The sequence below is a fragment of the Polyodon spathula genome, chromosome 32 (genome assembly GCF_017654505.1).
Source record: "Polyodon spathula isolate WHYD16114869_AA chromosome 32, ASM1765450v1, whole genome shotgun sequence".
Classification (NCBI taxonomy): domain Eukaryota; kingdom Metazoa; phylum Chordata; class Actinopteri; order Acipenseriformes; family Polyodontidae; genus Polyodon; species Polyodon spathula.
In genome coordinates, this window is record NC_054565.1 from 475930 (window position 1) to 483940 (window position 8011).

Consider the following 8011-nt stretch of genomic DNA (forward strand, 5'->3'; position numbering starts at 1 on the left):
GAATTTTTGTCTGTTATTCTGACCCATATTGATTCGGTTTTATTTTCTTTGTCCAGGTTTAACACCTGGGCTTCAAGACTGTTTCTTATGTATAGCGCTACCCCTCCTCCTCTTCTGTCCTGCCTGTCTTTCCTATACAGTGTATACCCACAAATATTATATTCGTCCCCATCACTCTCAGATAACCACGTTTCTGTAACACCTATCACATCATAGTTACCTGTTAGTACAGTAGCTTCAAGTTCTAGAATTTTGTTTCTGATACTTCTAGCATTTACATAAATACATTTAATGGTTGTCTTACCTGAGTTGTTGTTCTTGTTTTGATGCGGTCTCCCTTCTGTTTTTTTGTTGATTTCTCCCCCCTTCCTTTCTAGTTTAAATGCTTCCGAACCTGCTCGAGGATCTTTTCTCCGAGTAGACTGGTTCCCTTGTTATTTAAATGCAGTCCATCCCGTCTATACAGATGTATTGACACTAACCAAATTCAAAGAATGTGCAGCACGCGGTATGTAATGAAATGGTTTTATTTGTTTATATGGGCCTGAAGACCATTTTATCGGCCAGACATGTTACTGGCGTTGTCATATGATTGGCCGCGACAATTAGACAGATCCAAGCACAGGTCACGGATCATAACAAGTACACTGACAGCCAGGCTCGCTCCAGTATGGCTTTCAATAGGCTTGAATCCAATACATCGTTTAACTACTTTCCCCTCATTATGAACGAACCTGAAAATAAAAGTAAGCTAGTCCACATGAGATGGGTCCAATGTTGAATCCACAATCACTGAAAAATATTTGGCATGCTGTAGCTCGGCTGCAATGACCCGCTTAGTTTTCTCCCCATTAGCGCAATTAATTCCTTCCTAGCTCATGAAACATGGAACCAACACTTTACATGTTGCGTTTATATTTTTGTTCAGTGTAGTTTCCATTGTGCGCTGACCCTAGAAGCTCATCGTTGCCACAGAATGGGAGGGCTCTCTCACTTAAAAACTTGATCACAGCAACAACGCGCCTCAGCACTTCTATCCAATACTAGTTCTCCCCTTCCAGTTGCCGCACAAGAAATGCATCAACAGTACCAATTGCATTACATCACTGTGATAACACAAGCATATTAGTTCTATGCTGTAAGCTCTTCTCATGTTCAGTTATACAATCAGAGTGATTCCAGTCGCTGAATTCTATTGTAATTCTATTGTTTTAGTGGACAAAACCATGCAGGTAGTAGGTGAGTGGGCAGAACACATGTCTAGTAGGAGGTGAGTAAGTGAGCCAATCTCTTGAAACTATTTCTCCGTTCTGTAAATGTCAAGAATATAAATCATTTGTTAGGGAACGCGTCCTACCCCCAGCAACGTCCTGTGCTGATGCTGGATATCTGACCGTTCGGTATTGGAAGGCAGACAACCCGCTTTCAATTAACGCTGTCCGGAGTCGCTCGTCTATCGTGCCCCTCAAAGACAGGTCGTTCATATTTCCACTGCTATCATGGATTGTGCTTGAGCTGGTGGCACTAACCTCTGGGACTGTGTCGCATGTAGCACTGCTGGCTCCAGGTGGTGGCAAGAGACTCTTCTGCGGCTCAGGCTCACAAGCGAGACTAGTGGTTTCACAATCACCTCATTGCTAACATTAGCCAATGATCTAGCACGAGCAACAGGTGCCTCCTCTGACAAGCAACTAGCAAGCTCCTTTTTAAAAAAGCTGTCGATAGAAGGTACACTTTGTGAAAGAGCTGCCTCACTCGCGTCTTTCTCCTTTTTTTTTGCTTTCGCTTAACGTACCCGCTAGGAGTGTTGTAATAGAAATATCATAGAAAATAGGATTACTTTCTAAGTACTGGCATCTTGCACTCCTACAATCTTGCTCGCATAACCTTGTATGCTTTGCTTAAGATAAAGTTTTGCCTACACTGCAGCTGCAGCTGTGAAACAATGGATAATAGGATGAGCCAGACGTGTTTTTTTTAACTATACACACAAAACAGCCATTCTGTTATTTCCTTGCTTAGCTATATACTACATATGCATAGTTATAAATTGTTTCCCTTATATGCTAATATCTTAATCATCATTGGCTAACCCTCTGCCTTGCTCACAGTTTTAAGGTATATAAGAAACTGTTATACTAGAAACACTACTTGATGATTATCGTGAGTGTTCTCAGTTTGCAAATTTAAGAAATAAAGGCCTGTGTGTTTAGAACTCGCAGTCTCTCCTCCTTTATTAGCATTTCCACGACAGTGTGTTGATCCATGCTTTTTAACTGGTTTATTTCCACGACAGTGTGTTGATCCATGCTTTTTAACTGGTTTATTCCCACGACGGTGTGTTGATCCATGCTTTTTAACTGGTTTATTCCCACGACGGTGTGTTGATCCATGCTTTTTAACTGGTTTATTCCCACGACGGTGTGTTGATCCATGCTTTTTAACTGGTTTATTCCCACGACGGTGTGTTGATCCATGCTTTTTAACTGGTTTATTCCCACGACGGTGTGCTGATCCATGCTTTTTAACTGGTTTATTCTGATCCATGCTTTTTAACTGGTTTATTCCCACGACAGTGTGTTGAGGCATGCTTTTTAACTGGTTTTGCACTTAATTGGCTTTTTCTTAATTTTGTCAGCCTTTACAGTAAACCCACCTCCCTTACCATTGTACCAATCGTAATGGCTATATCTCTGGCAGAAAATATTTACATGATTTAATTGGTCAGTTTGGTGTGCTTAAACAGTGAGTGTGTAAACACGACTGGACAGTTGACTTGCTCATTCTAATTTATTTCAGTGGCATACATGCACCTTACATGACACGCAATCAACAAGCCTCTCAGTAATCATAGTTTGATCCAAAAGAACTGGTACTTACGTTAGCACAGTATATTATCAAATCTATGCCCTGCTATGAGTAAATCTTAATGGAAACATTTAACAAAAAATTATATTAACAAACTTTGTACATTTAAAAAATCTGAGTGTCCCCTTATATTATAGAAACTGACTTGGAAAACATCCTCAGTGTTACCATGAAGAAAACGTAACATAAAAATGATGACTGTCTTAAGACTACAAAGCATGGCGTTTCTTAAATAATATGTCAAAGTCGTCTGATAAGGCAAGCTGTGGCTTTCAATTTAATATATTGAAAAAGAAAAATAACAACAACTTTTCTAGTGTTGGCTGAAGCAACCAACCTTTTGCTGAACTCTTTAAGGACCAAGCGTTTTTCAGTGGGATGCTCCCACAGGACCAGGTTTTTCTTACCTGTATTTGACTCTCTTCCTATTGAAATGCACTACAAATCTATTTGTTACAGTGTCATCTTGGAATTGGTGTCCTTGTTTTCAGAATACTATATTTTGTATTTTGTTAAATTTCTTTAAAAAATAGGAAGTATTTTCTTATTATTATGTACAGGCAGTCCTCACAATTACGACACAATTGGTTTCTAAAAGTCACGTTGTAAGTGAAGGAAAAATGCAGTGACAGCATTTCAAAGACAAAAACAAGGTACGGATGGGGTTTGAACCCATGATCTTCGGTTTACGAGACCGACGCCTTACCTCTTGGCCACCGCACCCTTCATTGCTGAATAACTCAAATATATAAAAAAGAGGCCGTGAGTGAGCCGCCAAGGTTTGTTAAGGCCAAGGATGGCAAAATAGTCATGGAAACTATTTAAATAGAAAAAAGTGGTCTGCAAATGTATTTAATATATGAACAGAAAATAGTTTGCCAATAATGTAAAATAAATAAAAATTAGTAAATACTATTTTGCAAATAATATATATATTTTTACAATACTAAACACCATGTCCTGGCTGTAGTATACATCGGTTTATTTATCTATTCATAACAATTAACTGGAAGTTTCAGCACTGCCTCAATCAACAGGCCTCTCAGTAACCGTAGTTTGATCTAAAATAACTGGTCCTTCTATAACAATAATTCCAGTAGTTATAGGCTTTCTTTGAAAATGAATTAATTTGAATTTAAGAATCTTACATCTTTTAAAAGAAACATTTTTTTATATTGAATGGAGGTCATATACAAGCCTGATGATATGATCGCATTGCTGAGTAAAGAGTAACCATAAAACAGGGCACATGCTAATAGTGTGCAGTTGTTCAAAAAATACAACTTTTTCATGGAAGCTTATCAAATCTATGTCCTACTATGAGTAAATCGTAATGGAAACATTTAACAAAAAATGATATTTAACCAACCTCGTACAACATTTAAAAATCCGAGTGTCCACTTATATTTATAGCAACGGACTTGGAAAGCATCTTCAGTGTTACCATGAAGAAAAGGTAACATAAAAATGATGACTGTCTTAAGACTACAAAGCATGGCGTTTCATAAATAATATGTCAAAGCCGTCTGATAAGGCAAGCTGTGGCTTTCAATTTAATATATTAAAAAAGAAAACTAACAATCACTTTTCTAGTGTGGGCTGAAGCAACCAACCTTTTGCTGAACTCTTTAAGGACCAAGCGTTTTTCAGTGGGATGCTCCCACAGGACCAGATTTTTCTTACCTGTATTAGACTCTCTTCCTATAGAAATGCACTACAAATCTATCTGTTACAGTGTCATTTTGGAATTGATGTCCTTGTTTTCAGAATACTATATTTTGTATTTTGTTACATTTCTTTAAAAAAATAGGAAGTATTTTCTTATTATTATGTACAGGTGGTCCTCACAATTACGACACAATTGGTTCCTAAAAGTCACATTGTAAGTGAAGGAAAAATGCAGTAACAGTGTTTCAAAGACAAAAACAAGGTACGGACGGGATTTGAACCTATGATCTTTGGTTTATGAGATCGACCCCTTACCTCTTGCCCACCACACCCCTCACTACTGAATAAATCAATCACTTAAAACATGGAAAAGTACTGGCATCTTGCACTCCTACAATCTTGCTCGCATAACCTTGTATGCTTTGCTTAAGATAAAGTTTTGCCTACATTGCAGCTGCAGCTGTGAAACAATGGATAATAGGATGAGCCAGACGTGTTTTTTTTTAACTATACACACAAAACAGCCATTCTGTTATTTGCTTGCTTAGCTATATACTACGTATGCATAGTTATAAATTGTTTCCCTTATATGCTAATATCTGAATCATCATTGGCTAACCCTCTGCCTTGCTCACAGTTTTAAGGTATATAAGAAACTGTTATACTAGAAACACTAATCGATGATTATCGTGAGTGTTCTCAGTTTGCAAATTTAAGAAATAAAGGCCTGTGTGTTTAGAACTTGCAGTCTCTCCTCCTTTATTAGAATTTCCACGACATTGTGTTGATCCATGCTTTTTAACTGGTTTATTCCCACGACAGTGTGCTGATCCATGCTTTTTAACTGGATAATTTCCACGACAGTGTGTTGATCCATGCTTTTTAATTGGTTTATTCCCACGACGGTGTGTTGATCCATGCTTTTTAACTGGTTTATTCCCACGACGGTGTGTTGATCCATGCTTTTTAACTGGTTTATTCCCACGACGGTGTGTTGATCCATGCTTTTTAACTGGTTTATTCCCACGACGGTGTGTTCCATGATCCATGATTCCCACGACGGTGTGCTGATCCATGCTTTTTAACTAGTTTATTTCCCACGACAGTGTGTTGATCCATGCTTTTTAATTGGTTTATTCCTTCGACAGTTTGCTGATCCATGCTTTTTAACTGGTTTATTTCCACGACGGTGTGTTGATCCATGCTTTTTAATTGGTTTATTCCCACGACAGTGTGCTGATCCATGATTTTTAACTGGTTTATTCCCACGACAGTTTGCTTTTTAACTGGTTTTGCACTTAATTGGCTTTTTCTTAATTTTGTCAGCCTTTACAGTAAACCCACCTCCCTTACCATTGTACCAATCGTAATGGCTATATCTCTGGCAGAAAATATTTACATGATTTAATTGGTCAATTTGGTGTGCTTAAACAGTGAGTGTGTAAACACGACTGGACAGTTGACTTGCTCATTCTAATTTATTTCAGTGGCATACATGCACCTTACATGACATGCAATCAACAAGCCTCTCAGTAATCATAGTTTGATCCAAAAGAACTGGTACTTACGTTAGCACAGTATATTATCAAATCTATGCCCTGCTATGAGTAAATCTTAATGGAAACATTTAACAAAAAATTATATTAACAAACTTTGTACATTTAAAAAATCTGAGTGTCCCCTTATATTATAGAAACTGACTTGGAAAACATCCTCAGTGTTACCATGAAGAAAACGTAACATAAAAATGATGACTGTCTTAAGAATACAAAGCATGGCGTTTCATAAATAATATGTCAAAGCCGTCTGATAAGGCAAGCTGTGGCTTTCAATTTAATATATTGAAAAAGAAAAATAACAACAACTTTTCTAGTGTTGGCTGAAGCAACCAACCTTTTGCTGAACCCTTTAAGGACCAAGCGTTTTTCAGTGGGATGCTCCCACAGGACCATGTTTTTCTTACCTGTATTTGACTCTCTTCCTATTGAAATGCACTACAAATCTATTTGTTACAGTGTCATCTTGGAATTGGTGTCCTTGTTTTCAGAATACTATATTTTGTATTTTGTTAAATTTCTTTAAAAAATAGGAAGTATTTTCTTATTATTATGTACAGGCAGTCCTCACAATTACGACACAATTGGTTTCCTAAAAGCCATGTTGTAAGTGAAGGAAAAATGCAGTAACTGCATTTCAAAGACAGAAACAAGGTACGGATGAAGTTTGAACCCATGATCTTCGGTTTACGACACCGACGTCTTACCTCTTGGCCACCGCACCCTTCACTGGTGAGTAACTCAAATATATAAAAAAGAGTCCGTGAGTGAGCCGCCAAGGTTTAATGGCAAGGATGTCAAAGTAGTCATGGAAACTATTTAAATAGAAAAAAGTGGTCTGCAAATGTATTTAATATATGAACAGAAAATAGTTTGCCAATAATGTATAATAAATAAAAATTAGTAAATACTATTTTGCAAATAATATATATATTTTTACAATACTAAACACCATGTCCCGGCTGTAGTATACATCGGTTTATTTATCTATTCATAACAATTAACTGAAAGTTTCAGTACTGCCTCAATCAACAAGCCTCTCAGTAACCGTAGTTTGATCTAAAATAACTGGTCCTTCTATAACAATAATTCCAGTAGTTACAGGCTTTCTTTGAAAATGAATTAATTTGAATTTAAGAATCGTACATCTTTTAAAAGAAACATTTTTTTATATTGAATGGAGGTCATATACAAGCCTGATGATATGATCGCATTGCTGAGTAAAGAGTAACCATAAAACAGGGCACATGCTAATAGTGTGCAGTTGTTCAAAAAATACAACTTTTTCATGGAAGCTTATCAAATCTATGTCCTACTATGAGTAAATCTTAATGGAAACATTTAACAAAAAATGATATTTAACCAACCTCGTACAACATTTAAAAATCCGAGTGTCCACTTATATTTATAGCAACGGACTTGGAAAGCATCTTCAGTGTTACCATGAAGAAAAGGTAACATAAAAATGATGACTGTCTTAAGAATACAAAGCATGGCGTTTCTTAAATAATATGTCAAAGTCGTCTGATAAGGCAAGCTGTGGCTTTCAATTTAATATATTAAAAAAGAAAACTAACCATCACTTTTCTAGTGTGGGCTGAAGCAACCAACCTTTTGCTGAACTCTTTAAGGACCAAGCGTTTTTGAGTGGGATGCTCCCACAGGGCCAGATTTTTCTTACCTGTATTAGACTCTCTTCCTATAGAAATGCACTACAAATCTATTTGTTACAGTGTCATCTTGGAATTGGTGTCCTTGTTTTCAGAATACTATATTTTGTATTTTGTTACATTTCTTTAAAAAAATAGGAAGTATTTTCTTATTATTATGTACAGGTAGGTCCTCACAATTACGACACAATTGGTTCCTAAAAGTCACATTGTAAGTGAAGGAAAAATGCAGTAACAGTGTTTCAAAGA

General features: G+C 36.8%; 1 non-coding gene across 1 annotated transcript; it reads right to left on the bottom strand.

Annotated features, from left to right (window-relative positions):
• Positions 1-3519: 3519 nt before the first annotated feature.
• On the bottom strand, positions 3520-3591 carry trnat-cgu. Its single transcript has one exon. It is a non-coding gene; the product is annotated as a tRNA-Thr (tRNA).
• Between the last annotated feature and the right edge of the window lie 4420 nt (positions 3592-8011).